The sequence below is a fragment of the Pristiophorus japonicus genome, unplaced genomic scaffold (genome assembly GCF_044704955.1).
Source record: "Pristiophorus japonicus isolate sPriJap1 unplaced genomic scaffold, sPriJap1.hap1 HAP1_SCAFFOLD_33, whole genome shotgun sequence".
NCBI lineage: Eukaryota > Metazoa > Chordata > Chondrichthyes > Pristiophoridae > Pristiophorus > Pristiophorus japonicus.
In genome coordinates this window covers 10,222,927-10,244,705 of record NW_027253106.1, presented here as the reverse complement: position 1 = coordinate 10,244,705, position 21,779 = coordinate 10,222,927, and positions in this window count along the sequence as shown.

Genomic DNA, 21,779 nt, shown 5'->3' with positions numbered 1-21,779 from the left:
TGTATCTTTAAACCATGCACTCCCATGACAAGTGAGCTCATCCCATGAAATCCCAAGGGATTCCAGCATCCCTTGGGAGCACTGTATATAAGCCAGCCGCTAAGGACTGTTCCTCACTTTGGAGTGTCTTATGAAAGACTGAGATCATTGTTACTTTAGTTTCCCTGTGTGCAGCCTCATCTGTGTTAGGAATACATAAACTGGCGACGAAAATACGAATCCAACGCAAAGATGCAGCAAACTGTGGGCATCCTGGAGAAGATCTCGGAAGGTGAGGACTGGGAAGCCTATGTCCAATGGCTAGACCAATACTTTGTAGCCAATGAGTTGGACGGAGAAGGAAGCGCTGCAAAAAAGGAGAGCGTTCTTCCTCACAGTCTGCGGGGTACCGAACTATAGCCTCATGAAGAATCTTCTGGCTCCGGTGAAACTCACAGGTAAGTCGTATCAGGAGCTGCGTTCACTGGTTCGGGAGCATCTTAACTCAAGAGGGAGCGTGCTGATGGCGAGGTATCGGTTCTACATATGCCAGCGATCTGAAGGTCAGGAAGTGGCGAGATACATCGCCAAGGTAAGGCGACTTGCAGGACAATGTGAGTTTGAAGGCTACCTGGAGAAAATGATCAGAGACATTTTTGTACTCGGCATTGGCCACGAGACCATCCGACGAATAACTTTTGACTGTCGAGACACCGACCCTCAGTAAGGCCATTGCGATAGCACAGGCGTTCATGTCCACCAGAGATAACACCAAACAAATCTCTCAGCATACAAGTGCTCGCAATGTTCTTAAATTAACTGGGACTTTGTTTGCGAGCAGAAATGTACAGGACAGAACACACGAGTCTGAAACTGCCAGCAGGCCTCAGTGAGCCAGATGACTCAGGGTCCTCAACAAAGGTTGAATGCAAGGCAATTAACACCTTTTTTGGCGTTGTGGAGCGCCCATTCAGCATATTCATGCCGCTTCAAAGAGTATGTTTGCAAGAGATGTGGAACAATGGGGCACCTCCAACGAGCTTGCAAACGGGCTGCAAGCTCTGCAAAACTTGCTAACCACCACGTGACAGAGGAAGATCGGTCCATGGTGGAACAAAGCGATTTCGAGCCTCAGAGAGAGGATGCAGATGCTGAAGTACACGGGGCGCACACATTTTCGACGAAACGTCCACCTATAAGGTTAAACGTAAAATTGAATGGCTTACCCGTAGCCGTGGGACTGGACACTGGCACGAGCCAATCCATCATGAGTAAAGAAATGTTTGAGAGACTGTGGTGCAACAAGGCATTCAGACTAGCCCTGAGCCCCATACACACGAAACTGAGAACGTACACCAAAGAGCTTATCACTGTCCTGGGCAGCGCCATGGTCAAGGTCACCAATGAGGGTACGGTGCACGAACTGCCACTCTGGATTGTCCCGGGCGATGGCCCCACACTGCTTGGAAGGAGCTGGCTGTGCAAATTCCGCTAAAACTGGGATGACATTCGAGCGCTATCACATGTCGATGAGGCCTCATGTACCCAGCTTCTCAAAAAAATTCCTTCCCTTTATGAGCCAGGCTTTGGAACCTTTTCGGGGGCGAAGGTGCGGATCCACTTTGTCCGAGAGGCACGAACCATTCACACCAAGGCGCGAGCGGTACCTCACATGAAGAGGGAGAGAGCGGAAATCGAGCTGGACAGGCTGCAACGCGAGGGCATCATCTCCCCAGTTGAATTCAGTGGGTGTGTCAAACCGGTTGTTCCAGTACTCAAAAGTGATGGCACGGTCAGGATTTGCGGCAATTATAAAGTAACTATTAATCGTTTCTCGCTACAGAACCAACACCCGCTACCTATAGCATACGACCTATTTGTGACGCTGGCGGGCGGCAAGACGTTCAACAAGCTCGACCTGACTTCGGCCGACATGATGCAGGAGCTGGAGGAGTCTTCGAAGGGCCTCCCCTGCATCAACACGCATAAGGGACTGCTCATCTACAATAGATGCCCGTTTGGAATTGGGTCGGCTGCAGCGATCTTCCAGAGAAACATGGAGAGCCTATTCAAGCTGTTCCAGCGGCAAAAGGACGAGCTGTCAATTCAGGGAGACTGCCTGTTGTGGAGTAACCGCGTAGTGCTACCAAAAAAGGGCAGGGAGACGTTCATCTCAGATCTCTACAGCAGACACCCAGGTACAGTAATGATGAATGCGATAGTCAGATCTCACCTGTGGTGGCCCGGTATCGACTCTGACCTCGAGTCCTGTGTATGGCAATGCAGCATATGTGCTCAGTTGAGCAACGCGCCCAGAGAGGCACCACTAAGTTTGTGGTCCTGGCCCTCCAGACCATGGTCGAGGATCCATGTCGCCTATGCGGGCCGTTTCTCGGTAAAATGTTCCTGGTGGTGGTGGATGCTTGTCAAAATAGATTAAGTGTGAAATAATGTCGGGAAGCATCGCCACCACCACCATTTAAAGCCTGAGGGCCATGTTTGCCACCCACAGCCTGCCTGACAAACTGGTCAGTGTCAACAGGCCAAGTTTCACCAGTGCCAAATTTAAAGAATTCAAGACCTGCAATGGGATCAAACATGTCACCTCGGCCCCGTTTAAACTGGACTCCAATAGGCAGGCAGAGCGGCCAGTACAAACCATCAAACAGAGCCTTAACCAAGTCACAGAAGGCTCACTCCAAACCCGCCTGTCCCGAGTACTGCTCAGCTACCGCACGAGACCCCACTCACTCGAAGCGGTGCCCCCAGCTGAGCTACTCATGAAAAGGACACTTAAAACCAGACTCTCGCTGGTTCACCCCAACCTGCATGATCAGGTAGAGAGCAGGCAGCAGCAACAAAATATAAAGGATGGTCGTGCCACTGTGTCATGGGAAATTTATCTGAATGACCCTGTATATGTGCTAAACTATGGACATGGTCCCAAGTGCATCGCGGGCATGGTGTGAGCTAAAGAAGGGAATATGGTGTTTGTAATCAAACTAGACAATGGACAAATTTGCAGAAAGCACCTGGACCAAGCGAGGCTGCAGTTCACAGACTGCACTTAACAAGCCAGAGCAGAGACCACGTTTATCGAGCCAACAACACACACCCAAAGAATCAACAACAGCACACCGGAGAAGGAAATCGAACCATCACGCCCAACATCTCAGCAAGGCCAGGCTCACCTAGCAGCGCTGCACGGCCAACAAAACGCCAGCCCAGCGAGGGCACAGCCAATACACCAGAACAGACATTTGTACCGACGTTGTCCACCATGGAAAGAAAGGCTCCCGACCGCTTCACCTTGTAAATAGTTTTCACTTGGATTTTGGGCGCGGGGGGAGTGATGTTGTGTATTTGTAAAGCATGCACTCCCATGTTCCGCCACCAGGAAGCGCATCCATTGAAGTCGCAAGGGATCCCAAGGAGTGTTTTATTAAAGACTGAGGCCACTGTTACTTTAACCTCCCAGTTTGCAGCCTCATCTGTTTTAAGAACACAATACATGAAATAAGGTCATGGCTGATCATTCACCTCAGTATCCCTTTCCCGCTTTCTCTTCATACCCCTTGATCCCTTTTGCTGTAGGGGCCATATTTAAGTCCCTCTTGAATATATCTAATGAACTGGCATCAACAACTCTCTCCGGTAGGGAATTCGACTGGTTAACAACTGTTTGAGTGAAGAACATTCTCCTCATCTCAGTCCTAAATGGCTGATCCCTTATCCTTAGACTGTCTCCTCTGGTTCTGGACTTCCCGAACTTCGGGAACATTCAACCTGTCCAGTCCCGTCTGAATGTTATATATTTCTAGAAAATCCACTCTCATCCTTCTAAACTCCAGCGAATACAGGCCCAGTCGATCCAGTCTCTCCGCATATGTCAGTCCTGGCAACCCAGGAATCAATCTGCTGAACCATCACTGCACTCCGTCAATAGCAAGAACCTCCTTCCTGAGATTAGCAGACCAAATCTGAACACAATATTCCAGGTGAGGCCTCACCAAGGCCCTGTACAACTGAAAGACCTCCCTGCTCCGATACACAAATCCCCTTGCTATCAAGGCCAAAATACAAATTGCTTCTTCAACGACTGCTCTACCTGCATGCCAACTTTCAATGACTGATATACAATGACACCCAGGTCTCGTTGCACCTCCCCTTTTCCTAATATGCCACCATTCACATAATATTCTGCCTTCGTGTTTTTGCCACCAAAGTGGATAACTTCACATTTATCCATATTATGCTGCATCTGCAAATCACTGTTCAAATCACCCTGCAGCCTCTTAGCGTCCTCCTCACAGCTCACACCACCACCGAGCGTAATTTCATCAGCAAACTTGGAGTTATTACAGTCAATTCCTTCATCTAATTCATTAATGTATTTTGAAAATAGCTGGGGTCCCAGCACTGAGCTCTGCGGTCACTGTCGTCCATTCAGAAAAGGACTCATTTATCGCGACTCTTTGCTTCCTGTCTGCCAACCAGTTCTGCATCCACGTCAGTACATTAGCCCCAATACCACATGCTTCAATTTTGCACACCAATCTCTTGCGTGGGACCTTGTTAAAAGCCTTTTGAAAGTCCAAATAGACCACATCCACTGATTCTCCCTTGTCCACTCAACTAGTTGCATACTCAAAAACTTCCAGAAGATTTGTCAAGCAGGATATCCCTTTCATAAATCCATGCTGACTTGTACCGATCCTGTCACTGCTTTCAAAATGTGGTGCTAATTCATCTTTAATAATTGATTCCAACATTTTCCCCATTACTGATGTCAGGCTGACCGGACTCTAATTACTCTTTTTCTCTCTCCCTCCTTTTTAAAAAAGTGGTGTTACATTAGCTACCTTGCAGTCCATAGGATCTGTTCCAGAGTTAATAGACTGTTGGGAAATCATCACCAATGCATCGACTTTTTCTAAGGCCAGTTCCTTAAGTACTCTGGGATGTAGACCATCAGGCCCCGGGGATGTATCAGTTTTCAATCCCATCAATTTCCCTAACACAATTTCCTGCCGAATAAGGATTTCCTTCAGTTCCTACTTCTCACTAGACCCTCAATCCCCTACTATTTACAGAAGGTTATTGTGTCTTCCTTCGTGAAAACAGCACCAATGTATTTTTTCAACTGGTCTGCCATGTCTTTGTGCATCTGACTTCAAGGGACCAACGTTTGTCTTCACTAATCTTTTTCTGTTTACATATCGAAAGAATCTTTTGCAGTCAGTTTTTATGTTCCCTGCAAGCTTACTCCCATACTCTATTTCCCCCTCCTAATTAAAACCTTTGCCCTCCTCTGCTGAATTCTAAATTCCTCCCTGTCCTCAGATTTTCTGCTTTTTCTTGCCAATTTATATAACTCTTCCTTGGATTTAACACTATTCTTTATTTCCCTTGTTAGCCACAGTTGAGCCACCTTCCCCGTTTTATTTTTTACTCCAGGCAGAGATGTAAAATTGTTGAAGTTCATCCATGTGATCTTTAAATGTTTGCCATTGCCTATCCACCACCAATCCTTTAAGGGTCATTTGTCAGTCTGAATTAATTGTGTCACTCTCCATCTTAGTAAAGAATTGTACCATATTATGATCACTCTTCCCAAGGGCATCGCACAACAAGTTTGTTAATTAATGCTTTCTCATTACACATCACCCAGTCAAGGATGGCCAGCCCTCCAGTTGGTTCCTCGACATATTGGTCTGGAAAACCATCCCTGATACACTCGAGGAAATCCTCCTCCACCGTTTTGCTACAAGTTTGGTTAGCCCAATCTATATGTAGATTAATGTCGCCCATGATAACTGCTCTACCTTTATTGCACGCATCCCTAATTTCTTTTTTGATGCTGTCCCCAACCTCACCACTACTGTTTGGTGGTCTGTACACAACCCCCACTGGCGTTTTCTGCCATTTTTGTTTCCGCAGCTCCACGCATACAAATTCCACATCATCCAAGCTAATATCCTTCCTTACTGTTGCGTTAATTCCCTCTTTAACCAGCAACACTACCCCACATCATTCTCCTTTCTGTCTATCCTTCGCGAATGTTGAATACCCCTGGAATTTGAGTTCCCAGCCTTAGGCACCCTGGAGCCAAGTCTTCGTGATGCCAATTACATCAATTTCATTAATTGCTGCCTGTGCAGTTAATTCGTCCACTTTATTACGAATACTCCTCGCATTGAGGCACAGAGCCTTCAGGCTTCTCTTTTTAACACACTTTTACCCTTTAGAATGTTGCTTTAATACGGCCCTTTTTGATTTATGCCTTGGGTTTGTCGGCCTTCCATTTTTACTTTTCTACTTTCTATCTTTTGCTTCTGCCCCAATTCTCTTTCCCTCTGTCTCCCTGCTTAAGTTCCCATCCCTATTAGTTTAATCCCTCCTCAACAGCACAAGCAAACATTCCCCCAAGCACATTGGTTTCGGTCCTGTCCAGGTGCAGATCGACCGGTTTGTACTGATCCCCTCTCCCCCAGAACCGATTCCAATGTCCCAGGAATTTGAAACCCTCCCTTCTGGACCACTACTCATGCCACGTATTCATTTGAGCTATCCTGTGAGTCCTACTCTGACTAACATTGACACTGGTAGCAATCCTGAGATTACTACCTTTGAGGTCCTACATTTTAATTTAACTCCGAACTCTGCAAATTCAGCTTGTAGGACTTCATCCCGTTTATTGTCTATATCCTTGGTACTTATATGCACCACGAAAACTGACTGTTCACCCTCCCACTTCCATAATGTCCTGCAACCACTTCGAGGCATCCTTAACCCTTGCACCTGGGATGCAAGGTACCATACTGGAGTCTCGATTGCGGCCGCAGAAACGTCTATCTATTCCCTTTAAAATGAATCACGTACCACTATTGGTCTCCCACAGTTTTTCGTGCCCTCCTATGCAGCAGATCCACCCATGGTGCCATGGACTCGCACAGACGCCGGGCTCAAACTTACAATGACAGGCAGAGAAACATCATATCGTTGTTAACCCAGTGCCTGTGAAGATATTAACGGAATCACAGGACACCCTGCACTCTTCAAAACACGTCCAGAGACATTCCTGTTGCAATGACCTTCATCGACAGATCCACAGTAATTATTAACACACGTATAGAGACATATTATTTATTGTGTCACGCTGTCATGCGATTGCTGCAGGCAAAACCAACTGACTCTCTCACTTGGCATGTTTCATCTATCTCTGTCGCTCGCTCGCCCTCTGTCGCCAGCCTGCCTCATCTCTCTCTCCCACTTTGTCTGTATCTCGCCTGCTCTGTTTCTCTCTCTCCCTCTCTCTCACCCACAATCACACTCACTCACTATCTCACCATGTATGCTTTACTTCTCTCTCTTCGCACACTTCCTCTCTTGCCTGTCCCCTCTATCTCTGTCACTCACTCAATCTTTTATCGACTGTTCGCAGTACATATAAAGAATCATAGAAATGTGTTGCATGGGAGGAAGCCATTTCGACCAACCGTGTGAGCGCTGGTCACACAAGAGCTATTGATCCTAATCCCACGTTCCTGCTCGGTCCGAAGCCCTGTAGGTTACGGCACTTTAAGGACATATGTTGATAACGAGATGGCATTGAATAATTCCCATTTACCAGCTGAGTGCTGTATATGTATAGGAGCAGACACTGACCCACAAACCAGATGGGAGTGTATAGTTTACATTTACCTCCTGTAGACTGTACATGTATAGGAGCAGACACTGATACACATACCAGATGGGAGTGTGTAGTTTACTTTTACCCCCTGTATACTGTACATGGATAGGAGCAGGCACTGACACACACATACCAATTGGGAGTGTATTGTTCACTTTTCCCCACTGTATACTGTACATGTATAGGAGCAGACACTGACACACACATTCCAGACAGGAGTGTGTTGTTCACTTTTACCCGCTGTATAGTGTACATGTACCGGAGCGGACACTGACACACACAGCAAACGGGAGTGTATTGTTCACTTTTTCCAGCTGTATACTGTACATGTATACGAGCATACATTGACACACATACCAGACAGCAGTGTATTGGTCCCTTTCACTCGCTGAATATTATACATGTAGAGGAGCAGACACTGACACACATTCCAGACGGGAGTGAATTGCTCCCTTTTACTAAGCGATACGTGAAACAGGCCAGGTGAGAGTCTGAGTACAAAAGAGCGAGGCAGAGAAACGACGCAGGCCAGAATATAGAGCGTTAATCAGAGAGAGAGAGAGAGAGCACAAGATAGAGGAAGTGTGAAAGGGAATCGGAGACACGTGGGCCGATTTTAAAACAAGGCACAACATTTTAAGCTTAAATGGCACATAACATTCGTGTCAGAAAATTGCAAGCCAATGCTTATCTCCAAAAAGCGAGGGTCTACCCACCACCACTTTAAATTCAACGGCATTACCATCATCCAATTTCCCACCATCAACAACCCAGGCGTCACCATTGACCAGCAAATTAACTGGACCAGCCACATAAATATCGTGTAAATTAGAGCAGTTCAGAGCCTCCCTTCACCAGCCGTACACCGTGGCTGCAGTGTGTAACATTGACAAGCTGCACTGCAACAAGTCCCCATGGCTTTTTGAGTAGCATCTCTGAAACCACTATTAACTAGAATGACAAGGGCAAAAGGCGTACGGGTCACCTCAATCTGCATGCTCTGCTCCAAATCACACAGCATTCTAACTAGATCGTATATCGCCATTTCTTCAATTTCGCTGAGTGAAATCCTGAAAATCCTTCCCGAGCAGCACTGTGGGAGTACATTCAACACACGGACTGTAGCGGCTCAGGAAGGTGGTTCACCACCATCTTCTCAAGGGCAACAGCAATGGGAAATAAATACTGGCCTCAGTAGCGCTGCTCACATCCCGGGAACGAATAATTAATTAATACAGCCCTTCAAATGAGTAAGATACACATTGAGCCTATAATTGCAAGATGTGGTCTGACCAAGATAATTGAGTTGGACCAAAACCCTCACTTCAACTGCTGGATGATTAGAGAAACTTGTTGAACGTAGGGTTTCCCATCTATATTTAAGTTTCGATATAATCCCCTGGCGACAGATAATGTGGAGCGAGTGAAATTCACGGATAAAAGTCAATTTGCAAAGGCAGAATCATCTATGCATTGGGATATTCTCTTGCCATATTCGAGTATTTCTCAAATGCATGACGGGGAAAAGCACAGTTTGTACTCCACATATGGTTATTACAGGTAGCCACCTTCTCTCGGACAGAGCGATGGAGGATAGTGATTTCAATTGATCACCATTTACATCATTTGTGTGTATGTCTGTGTCGATGAGTTTGTGCGTATATGTGTCTGTATGTGTGTATGTGTGTGCGTCTCTGTCAATGTGTTGGTTTGTGTGTGTGTATGTGGATTATTTGTGGGGTTTTTTATTCGTTCATGGGATGTTGGCCTCGCTGGCAAGGCCAGTATTTATTGCTCTTCCCTAATTTCTCTTGAAAAGGTGGTCCTGAGGTATATTTTTGAATCGTTGCAGTCCTTGTCGTGATGGTACACCCACAGAGCTGTTCGGGAGCGAGTTCCAGGACTTGACCCAGCGACGATGAAGAAAAGGCGATATGCTTCCAAATCAGGATGGTGTATGACTAGGAGGGGAACGTGGAGATGGTGGTGGTCCTATGTGCTTGCGGCCCTTTTAAATCTAGGTAGTACAGGTCGCGGGTTTGGGAGGTGCTGCCGGAGAAGCCTTTGCGAGTTGCTGCAGTGCTTCTTGGAGATGCACTGCAGCCACGATACGCTGGTCTGGGAGAGGGCGGATGTGCAATTAGGCGGATGGGGTGCCAGTCAAGCGGGCTGGTTTGTCCTCGATGGTGTCGAGCTGCTTGAGTGCTGTTGGAGCTGCACTCACCTAGGCAAGTTTTGAGTATTCTATCTCACTCCTGACTCGTGCCTTTATGATGGTGGAAATGCTTTGGTGAGTCGAGCCGGGAAACACTCGCCGCAAAGTACCCAGCCTCAAACCGGCTCTTGTTGCCACAGTATTTATGTGGCTGGTCCAGTTAAGTTTCTGGTCAATGCTAACTCCCAGAATGTTGTTTTTAGGGGATTCTGTGATGTTAATGCCATTGACTTTTAAGGGGCGGTGGTTAGACCAAAGCTTGCTGGAAATAGTCATTGCCTGGCATTTGCGCGGCACGAACGTTATTTGCCACATCAGCCTGGGTCTGCATGTTGACCAGATCTTGCTCTATGCCGGCATGGACTGCTCCATTAACTGACGAGTTGCGAATTGAATGAACACGTTGCAATCATCAGCGAACCTCCACACTTCTGACTTCATGATGGAAATAAGGTCATTGATGAAGCAACTGAAGACGGTTTTGCCGAGGACACTGCCCTGAAGAACTCCTGCAGCGATGTCCTGAGGCTGTGATGATTGACCTGCAGCCACTTCAACCATTTTCCTTTGTGCTAGGTATGACACCAGCCAGTGTAGGGTTTGACCCCTGATGCCCATTGACTTTAGTTTTATTAGGGCTCCTTCATGCCACACTCGTTCAAATGCTGCCTTGTTCGTCAAAGGCAGTCACTTTGACCTCATCTCTGGAATTGATCTCTATTGTCCATATTTGGACCAAGGTTGTAATGAAGTCTTGAGCTGAGCGGTTCTGGCGTAACTGAAACTGGGCATCAGTGAGCAGGGTATTGGTGAGTAAGTGCCGCTTGATCGCACTGTTGACAAATCTTCCAACACTTTGCTGATGATTGAGAATAGACTGATGCGGAGCTAATTTGCTGGATTGGATTCATCCTGCCTTTTGTTGACAGGAAATACACGGGCAGATTTCCACATTGTCGGTTCGATGCCAGTATTTTGGCCGGACTGGAACAGCTTGGCTAAAGGCGCGTCTAGATCTGGAGAACAAGTCTTCAGCACAACAGCCAGGATGTTATCGGGGCCTAGACTTTAACTGTACCCAGTGTTTTCAGCAAATTAAACTGAACACTGTGCATTCATCAGCGAAAATCCCCATCTCTGAAATTATGATGGAATGAAGGTCACTGATGTCACGTCGAGTGAATCCAATTGACTAAAGTTTGACTACTGTGATGGAGAAGACCTCAAGATGACGCCGATATGGATCATTCACACGGCACATCTGTCTGAAGATGGTTGTAAACCTTTCAGCATTTTATTTTACACTCACCTGCTGTGCTCCGTCATCATTACGGATGGGATATTTTAGCAACCTCTTCCTTCCATTAATTGCTTAATGGTCCACCTCCATTCACGATTGGATGTGGCAGGACTACAGAGCTGTAATCTGACCATTCATTGTGGTATCGCTGGACATTGTCTATAGCATGCTGCTTCCGCGTTTTATCATGAATGTCGTCCTGTATTTCAGCTTCCCCAGTTTGGCGCCTCATGTTCAGCTATGCTGGGTGCTGCTCCTGGCATGCTCTTCTATACCATTCATTGAACCACGGTTGGTCCCCAGATTGATGGTAATGGTAGAGTGAGATATATGCCGAGACTTGTGGTTACAAATTGTGGTGAAATAAAATTCGTCTGCTACCAATAGTCGACAGCGCTTCATGAATGCCCAGTTTCCAGCTGCTAAATCTGTTCTGAAACCATCCCATTTAGTTCGGTGGTATGCCACACAACACGATGGATGGTATCCTCCGTATGAATACTGGAATTCCAATCTAGAATGAATGTACGGCGGTCGCTGCTAACAATGCTACATGAACAGGTGCATCTGAGACAGGTAGATTGGTGAGGACGAGGTCAAGCAGATGCTTCCGCCATGTTGGACGTTTCACCACCTGCTGTGAGTTTGCTTGTGTCCATGTGTTTGTGTGTGTGCCTCTGTGTTTAAGTTTATGTTTATGTGTGTATTTTGCTGTCAATGTACATGTCTTTGGATACATATAACATCGGAGCAGTAGTAGGCGTTTCGACCCTTCGAGTCTGCACCGCTATTCAAAATGATCATGGCTGATCCTCTATCTCAACACCATATTCCTGTTTTTCCCCATACTCCTTGAGGCGTTTTGTTTCTCGAAATCTATCTATCTCCCTCTTAAATATATTCAGTGATTTGGTCTCCACAGCCTTCTGTGGTCGAAAGTTCCACAGGTTCACCACCGTCTGAGTGAAAACAATTCTCCTGATCATGGTCCTAAATTTCCTACCCCATATCCGTAGAATGTGACCACTTGTTCTAGCCAGAGGAAATATCCTCCCCGCATCCAGTCTATTTTATACGTTTCAATGAGATCCCCTCTCATTCTTCTAAACGTTAGAGAACACAGGCATAGTCGACCCAATCATATCTCATACGTCAGTACTGCCATCCCAGGAATCAGTCTGTTGAACCTTCGCTGCCCTTGCTCTATGGCAAGTATATCCCTTCTTAGATAAGGAGATCAATACTGCACACAATACTACAGCTGCAGTCTCACCAATGCCCTAAACAACTGTAGTAAGACATCCTTGCTACTGTACTCAAAATCCTCTTGCAATGAAGGCCAACATACCATTTGCTAACCTAACTGCTTGCTGCACCTGCATGTATGCTTTCAATGACTGGTGTACAAGGACACCCAGGTCCCTCTGTACGTCAACACTTCCCAAGCCATCAAGATTTAAATACTATTTTGTCCTTATGTTTTTCCTACCAAAGTTGATAACTTCACATTTATCCACATTCTACTGCATTTGCCAAGTTTTTACCCACTCTATCTAAATAGCCTTGCAGGGCCTTTGCTTCCTCCTCACAATCACAATCCCACCTAGTTTTGTGTCGTCAGCAAATTTGGAACTTTACATTTGGTTCACTCATCCAAATAATTTATATATATTGTAGTTAGCTGGGGACTAAGCACGTATCCCTGTGGCACCCCACTAGTCATGCCCGCCACCCAAAGGACCCGTTCATGCTAACTTTCTGTTTCCTCTCAGTTAACCAATTTTCAATCCATGCCAATATGTTACCAACATTCCTGTGTGCTTTAATTTTTTCACACTAACCTCTTATATGGAACTATATCAAAGGCCTTCTGAAAATCCAAATACACTACATCCATTTGTTCTCCCTTATCTATTTTATCAGTTATAATTTCAAAAGAATATCTAGTAGGATTGTCAAAAATTATTTTCGTTTCATAACTCCATGTTGACTTTGTTTAATCCCGTTATCTAAATGCGCCATTATCACATCCTTTATTATAGACTCCAGCATTTTCCCTACTACTATCAGGCTCACCGGTCTGTAGTTCCCCGTTTTATCTCTCCATCCTTTTTTAAATAGTGGGGATTCATTTGCCAGTCTATAATCTACAGGAACTGATCCATAATCGATAGAATTTCGGAAGATGATAGCCAATGCGTCAACTATTTCCATGGTTAGCTCATTGTAGTACTTGGGGGGCAGATCATCAGGTCCTGGGGATTTATCTGCCTTCAGTCCCATCACTTTCTCCAGCACTATTTTCTTACTACTGATCATTTCCTTTATATCTTCTTGCTCACTAGAGCCTTGGTTCCCTTGCTTTTCTGGGACGTTAATTGTGTCCTCTTCGGTGAAGATAGAACCGAAGTATTTATTTCATTGTTCTGCAATTTCCTTGTTGTTCATGACAAATTCTCCTGTTTCTGTCTGTAAAGTACCGACATTTGTCTTCACTAATCATTTTCTTTTGACATACATGTAGACAATTTTGCAGTCGTTTTTTATGTTCCTTGCAAGTGTACTGTCATACAAAATGTTTCCCCTCTTAATCAAACTCTTGGCCCTTTTTTGCTCAATTCAAAACTGCTCCCAATCTTCAGGCTTGCTACTTTTTCTGGCACATTTGTATAACTCCTCTTTGGATCTAATAATATCCTTAATTTCTTTTGTTAGCCAACGTTGTGCAACTTTACCTTGTGTGCTTTTACGGCAGAAAGTAAAGTATAACTGTAGCAATTTATGCATTAGTTCCTTAAATTTTAGCCATTGTCTTTCCACTGTCATGCCTTTTAATGAATCGTCGCAATCTATCATAGCCAATTCATACCTCATACTTTCGTAATTTCATTGGTTTAGATTTATGACCCTAGTTTCGGATTGGACTGCTTCACTTTCCATCATAATAGCATATTCAATCATGTTATGTTCACTCTTCCTTCAAGCACTCCGCACAACAAGACTGTTAATTAATCCGTTCTCATTTCACAATACCCAATCGAGGGTAGCCTGTTCCTTAATAGGCTCCTTAGCATACTGGTCTAAAAATACATCTCGTACACGCACCAGGCATTCATCTGCTGCAGTATTATTACTAATTTGGTTTGGCCAGTCTATATGTAGATTACAGTCACCTAATGTAGCTCTCTTGCTACAATCACCTCTAACTTCCAGTTTGCTGCCATCCTCTACACTACGACGACCGATTGGAGGGCTAGAGAAACTCCCAGCAATGTGTTCTGCCCCTTGGTGCTCCTTAGCTCCACCCAAACTGTTTCTATATCTTGATTTTCTGAGCTAATATCCATTCTCACAATTGCTATGATTTCATCCTTCACTAAAAATGTCACCCAATCCCATCATCATTTTTGCCTGTCTTTCCTAAGCATCGAACATCCTTGAATATTCAGTTCTCAATCCTGGTCACCCTGCAAGCATGTCTCCATAATTGCAACTATATCGTATCCGTTTACATCTATTTGCACTGTTGATTCATCTACCTTACTACAGATGCTTCGTATATTCAGATACAATGCTTTTAAATTGGTCTTTTTAACATTATTAGACATGTTACAATTATTTTGTACTATAGTCCTATGTGTCTTATCGCTATTTGTAGTACCTAGACCCTATTTGCTAGTGCACTCTTTCGTTTCTATGCTCTGTCCCTTCCTGACATAATCTGGTTATCCTTACCACAATCACCTTCCTGCAGTGCTTCATTTTCTTTGCTCTTACGCAAAGAAAGATCAAAGAAAATGTGACCCCCCCTTATTTTGTTTCAAACCCTATCTATCTCCCTAGTTAGTCGGTTCGCTAGAACTCTGGTCCCAGCATAGTTTAGGTGTAGTCCGTTCCCACAGCTCTCACTTTCCGGAGTATTGGTGCCAGTGCCCACGAATCGAAATCCACTTCTCCCACACCAACAACCGAGCCACGCATTCATTCCCCAGATTTTACTGACCCTGTGCCAATTTTCTCGAGACACAGGTTATAATGAAGAGATTATTACGAGAGTACAAGAGTAAGCTTGCAGGGAACATAACTGACTGCAAAAGCTTCTATAGATATGCGAAGAGAAAAAGATTAGTGAAGACGAATGTTTGTCCCTTGCAGTCAGAATCAGGCGAATTCATTATGGTGAACAAAGAATGGCAGACCAATTGAACAAGTACTTTGGTTCTCTCTTCACTAAGGAAGGCACAAATAACCTTGGGGAAATACTCGGTTACCGACTGTCTAGCGATAAGGAGGAACTGAAGGAAATCCTTATAAGTCACGAAATTGGGTTAGGGAAATTGATGGGATTGAAGGCCGATAACTCCCCAGGATCTGATAATCTGCATCCCAGAGTACTTAAGGAAGAGGCCCTACAAATTGTCGATGCATTGGTGGTAATTTTTCAACATTCTATAGTCTGTGGATCAGTTCCTTTAGATTGGAGGGTAGTTTATGTAACCCCACTTTTCAAAACAGGAGGGACAGAAAACAGGGAATTGAGGACCTGTTAGCCTGACATCGGTAGTGGGGAAAATGTTGGAATCAATTCTTAAATATCTAATTGCATCGCATTTGGAAAGCAGTGACAGGATCGGTTCAATCAGCATTGACTTATGAAAGGGATCATGCTTGACAAATCTAGAATTTTTTGAGGATGTAACTAGTAGAGTGGACAAGGGTGAACCAGTGGATGTGGTGTATTTGGACTTTCAAAAGGCTTTTGACAAGTCCCACACAAGACATCTGTGTCAAATTTAAAGCGCATGATATTGGGGTTAATGTATTGAGGTGGATAGAGAACCGATAGGCAGACAGGAAGCAAAGAGTAGGAATAAACTGGTCCTTTTCAGAATGGCAGGCAGTAACTAGTGGGGTACCACAATGTTCAGTGATGGGAACGCAGCTATTTACAATATACATTAATGAGTTAGTCGAAGGAATTGATTGTAATTTCTCCAAGGCGCAGATGGCACTATGCTGGGTGGCATCGTGACCTGTGAGGAGGATGTTAAGAGTTTGCAGGTAGACTTGGACAGGTTAGGTGGAGTTGGCAAATGCATGACAGGCGCAGTATAATGAAGATAAATGTGAGGTTATCCACTTTGGTGGCAAAAGCAGGAAGGTAGAATATTATCTGAATGGTGACAGATTAGGTAAAGGGAAGGTGCAACGAGAGCTGGGTGTCATGGTACATCAGTCATTGAAAGCTGGCATGCAGGTACAGCAGACAGTGAAGAAGGCAAATGGCATGTTGGCCTTCAAAGCGAGAAGATTTGAGTACTGGAGCAGGGAGCTCTTACTGCAGTTGTGCAGGGCCTTGTTGAGGCTTTGAATATTTTGCACAGTTTTGGTCTCATTATCTGAGGAAGGATATTCTGGCTATTGAGGGAGTGCAGCAAAGGTACACCAGACTGATTCCAGGGATGGCAGGACTGACATATTTACTCAACGTATTTACTCTAAGAAAACTGTCCATGATTTTGAACACCTCCATGAAATCTCCTCTTATCCTTCTCTGCTCCAACGGGATTCAGACTAGTTTCTCTAAATCAATCCACAGAAGTGAAGTCCCTGATCTATACAAATGAAAGTCAGAATTTACTCTTCCATATTTACGGTGACAATATTTGCAATTATGTTTTCATTGTTTCAAGCAGCACACAATTAGGCCATTTGACTCATCGCCCCTGGGTTTCCTCTTTGAAGCGCTATCCAATTAGATCCACTGTCCCTGTACTTTCCGCAGAACCGGGAAAACTGTGTCCCTTCCATTTTCAATCCCGCTTCGAAAGTTAAGATTGAGTTTGCTTCAGCTGCGCTTTCAGGCAGTGAATTACAGACCACAACAACATGTTGAGTGCACAAAATGTTTCTGAACGTTGCCACTCCGCCTTTTGTCAATTGCCTTAAAAAATTTTAGAGCTGACCTACATTGAAGATAAATCAGTAATATCATGGCTGATCTTTGATCCCTGTTCCAATTTACAGCCCGATCCACATAACCCTCTCATTCCCGAGCGTCCAACAATCGATCGATCTGAGCCTTGAATATATTCAATGATTCAACACCGACAACTAATTGTGTTACAGAATTCGAAGATTGTCAACCCTTGGGTGAAGTAATTCCTTCTCCTTACGGTCTGAAAAGGCCGACCGGATATCCTGAGACAATGCTGCATTGTTCTACACTCTTCAACCAGGGCAACAACCTCTCAGTATCTCGCCTGTCAATCCCGTTCAGAATCGTATATGTTTAATTCTTATCGCCTCTCATTCTTCTAAACTGCACAGAGCATTGAGCCAAACTATGGCGAGAAAGCAAGAAGGGGGTACTGAAGTTTCATGTTCAGCCATGAACTAATTGAATGGCGGTGCAGGCTAGAAGGGCTGAATGGCCTGCTCCTGCACCTATTTTCTATGTTTCTATGTTTCTATGTTTCTATCTCTCCTCAACGGATAACCCTCTCACCCATGGTACAATTTAGTGAAGCATCATTGCACCGCATGTATTCCCTTATAAGTAGAACAAAACTGTGCACAGTACCGCAGGTCTGCTCTCAACAAAGGCCAGTACAACTGTAAAAGAACTTCCTCACTTTTGTATTCCATCTGCCTTGGAACAAGATAAATATGCGATTGGATGTCCAAATTGCTTGCTGAAGCTGCATGCTAAATGTTTGTGTTTCCTGTACGAGGACACATAAATCTCTCTGAGCAAGAATATTTAATAGTTTCAGACCATTTCCAAAACATTCTGTTCTTTCGATTCTTCCTACCAAACTGAATAACCTTAAATGTTCTCACCCTATAATTCGTCTGCAACCTGATTGTCCATTCATTTTACATGTTGGCTCCCGCTCCAGCAACATGTTCACTTTAAATTTCTCATTATTGTTTTCAAATCGCTGCATGGCCTCGCACCCTCCAGTCAAGCAAATTTCAATATCTCTGCTCCTCTAATTCTGGCCTATTCAGCATCCCTGATTTTGATCGCTCCACTATTCTTAACCGTGCATTCAGCTACCCTCCCTGTTACCTTTTGAATTATCTTCCTAAACGCCTCACTATCTCTTGCTTCAAGACGCTCCTTGTTAAAGTTTTGTGCCATCTGTCATAATATCTCCTTAACCGGCTCAATATCAACATTTTTTCTCTGTTGTCTGCTCTTGTAAAAGATCTCGAGAACTTTTGATACACAAACCACGCTATATATATGCACTTTATTACTGCTGTTCTGCAACTGGGTTTTAGATTGGCTCCTTTTTGCTGACTAGATAACTCCAATCAAACAACGTGAAAATCTGATGGAATAACTTTAACCATCGGGAACCTGAACATCATCAGCCTTTGCATGTGCAAGCGGTAGTGTTTGGGTGCTGTGTCTTGGGGGAAGCATCAGTGTTACTGGACAACATATCTGCAACCGAAAGAGAGCGTGCCAGTGCGCTGACATCTTTGGAGTGAGCAAGTTTCGAGCAGATATACTGACTGTAAAACTACACAGTGGGGAATAGCAGGGTGTGGGGAGGACGAGATGGGGAAAGGAAGTATTTGGAGATAAGCCTGCGAAAGAAATAATGGGTCACTTGCCTGTTCCTGCGGGCGATGACAGCGGGTACAGGCTGCCCCACTGCGGGCGATGAGTGCAGCTGCAGTCCGTCCCACTGCTGGCGATGAGAGCAGGTGCAGTCCATCCGACTGCGGGCAATGTGAGCAAGTATAGCCCGTCCCAATGCGGACGATGGAAGCGGGTAAAGCCTGTCGCACTGCGGGCGATGAGAGCGAGTACATACCATTCCACTGCGGATGATGCGAGCGAGTGCAGCCCGTCCCACTGCGGGCGATGAGAGCGGGTACAGCCGGTACCACTGCGAGCAGTTTCATAAGAACATAAGAATATAAGAATTAGGAACAGGAGTAGGCCATCTAGCCCCTCGAGCCTGCTCCGCCATTCAACAAGATCATGTCTGATCTGGCCGTGGACTCAGCTCCACTTTCCCGCCCGCTACCCATAACCCTTAATTCCCTTGTTGGTTAAAAATGTATCTATCTGTGACTTGAATACATTCGATGAGCTAGCCTCAACTGCTTCCTTGGGCAGAGAATTCCACAGTTTCACAACCCTCTGGGAGAAGAAATTCCTTCTCAACTCCGTTTTAAATTGGCTCCCCCGTATTTTGAGATTGTGCCCTCTAGTTCTAGTCTCCCAGACCAGTGGAAACAACCTCTCTGCCTATATCTTGTCTATCCATATCATTATTTTAAATGTTTCTATAAGATCACCCCTCATCCTTCTGAAAACCAATGAGTAAAGAACCAGTCTACTCAATCTATCATCATAAGGTAACCCCCTCATCTCCAGAATCAGCCTAGTGAATCGTCTCTGTACCACCTCCAAAGCTAGTATATCCTTCCTTAAGTAAGGTGACCAAACTGCACGCAGTACTCCAGGTGCGGCCTCACCAATACCCTATACAGTTGCAGAAGGACCACCCTGCTTTTTACGCCATCCCTCTCGCAATGAAGGCCAACATTCCATTCTCCTTCCTGATTACCTGCTGCACCTGCAAACTAACTTTTTGGGATTCATGCACAAGGACCTCCAGGTCCCTCTGCACCGCAGCATGTTGTAATTTCTCCCCATTCAAATAATATTCCCTTTTACTGTTTTTATTCGCAATGTGGATGATCTCACATTTTACGACATTGACCTCACACTTTCCAACATTGTCCTCACACTTTCCGACATTGTCCTCACACATTCCGACATTGACTTCACACTTTCCGACACTTTAAGGAAGCTCCACGATCTGCTGACCCATTGGCATGTCCTCACCAGTGAGAATCCAATCTCCTGCTCAGTGAGTGGGAAGGGATTAACAGAGTCCTCAAACCTAGAGAGCTACGAGCCAGTCCACACCACGAAGAGGCCACTGGCCTTCTGAGAAAGTGGTCCGAAGTCCATCCGCACCTCCCACTTCCTGACCCACCGGCAGATGCGCAGCTTCCAAATAACTTTCAAATGTGACTTCGATAGATATTGATGGGGAGCATTTATCGGGACCGCGCGCACTGTGCAAGGCAGTGGGTTTAATTGGATAGCCCATTAAAAAAAGCCGGCACAGAGAAGATAGGACAAATTATCTCCTCTGAGTTGTGTCAATCTGTGATGTAACAATCATTTTTCTCGTGTGATTTTATTTCATCCTGTTAGGAGCAGATAATGACGTCCATAGCAGAACAATTCAGATAAATTTGTTTCGCAAAGGGTTGGGAAAATCAAAGGACTGAGAAACATTTAAAAACCATAGAAATATAGAAATTTGCAGTGCAGAAGCAGGCCATTTCGTCCCATCCTTTCGCGACAGACGACAATGAGCTGCACGGCCCTCGGTCAGTAGCCCTGAATGTTACATATAAACCTATGAACAATAAGCAATGGTGCAAAGCACCTAGCCCAAATAGTCAGCCTCACAACTGCGACCCCCCTTAGAGTGACACATTCTACACTCCACCTCAACCGGAGCGATCTGACTTCCTGGTAGAGGAAAAATAGACAACAACCCAGGGCAATATGGGGAAATATCTGGGGAATTCCTCTCCGACCTATTCAGGCGATTCATTGTATCTTCAGGCACAGGGGTCTGCAGATTTAAGTGAAAAATGGGATCATTAGAAGCAACAGGAGGTTGAAAAGCAACATTTTATGAATGCATGGATCGGGGTGATTCTGCACTTTTCCGTTTATAAGATCTACACCTTGCCGCTTCGTCACCCACACAGAGCTGATGTGAATATTACCTGAATATAAGAGCTGAAAATCCGAAATTCAGATAGAAATTGCTGGAAATACTCAGCAGATCAAAAAGCTATTATGGAGAGATGAGTAAAGTTAACGTGTCAGGTCGATGACCAATTGTCAGAACTGTAAATACCTGGAGTTATAGCAGATTTTAAGCAGTACAGATGCAGGGAAAGGTATGGCGGCAGGAAAAAACAAAGGGAACGATCTGTAATATGGTGGAAGGCAGGAGAGATGAAATGAATCAAGGGGTTGATTGTGCAAAACAAAAGCGGATCATAGTGGGACAAGTAAAGAAAGAAAAGATGGGTCTAGTGGAGCTCTAAATGTGAACAGCAGAATCATTAACAACAGCTAGTGGCTAGAACATGGGAGCAGTGGTTATGACCTTCATTTTGTGTACTCAATCTTGAACACAGAATGTAGTAAATAGTCGAATCGAAAGATGAGGTGCAGTTCCTCGACTTTACGTTGAGCTTCGTTTCACCAAGAAAATCGTCTCAGAGAGGGAGTGGGCTGGAGAATGAATACCTTATGACCGGATGCTCAGTGTCAAGCTTGATGCCGGAACCGAGGTGCTCCACAAAGCGATCACCCTATCTATGTCTGGTCTCCCCAGTGTCGAGGAGACCGCATGGTGAGCAGCGGATAAAGTATAACACATTGAAAGAAATACAATTAACTCACTGTTTCACCTGCAACGTGTATGTTTGAGGCCTTGGGCAGTGAGTAGTAAGGAGGTAACAATGCA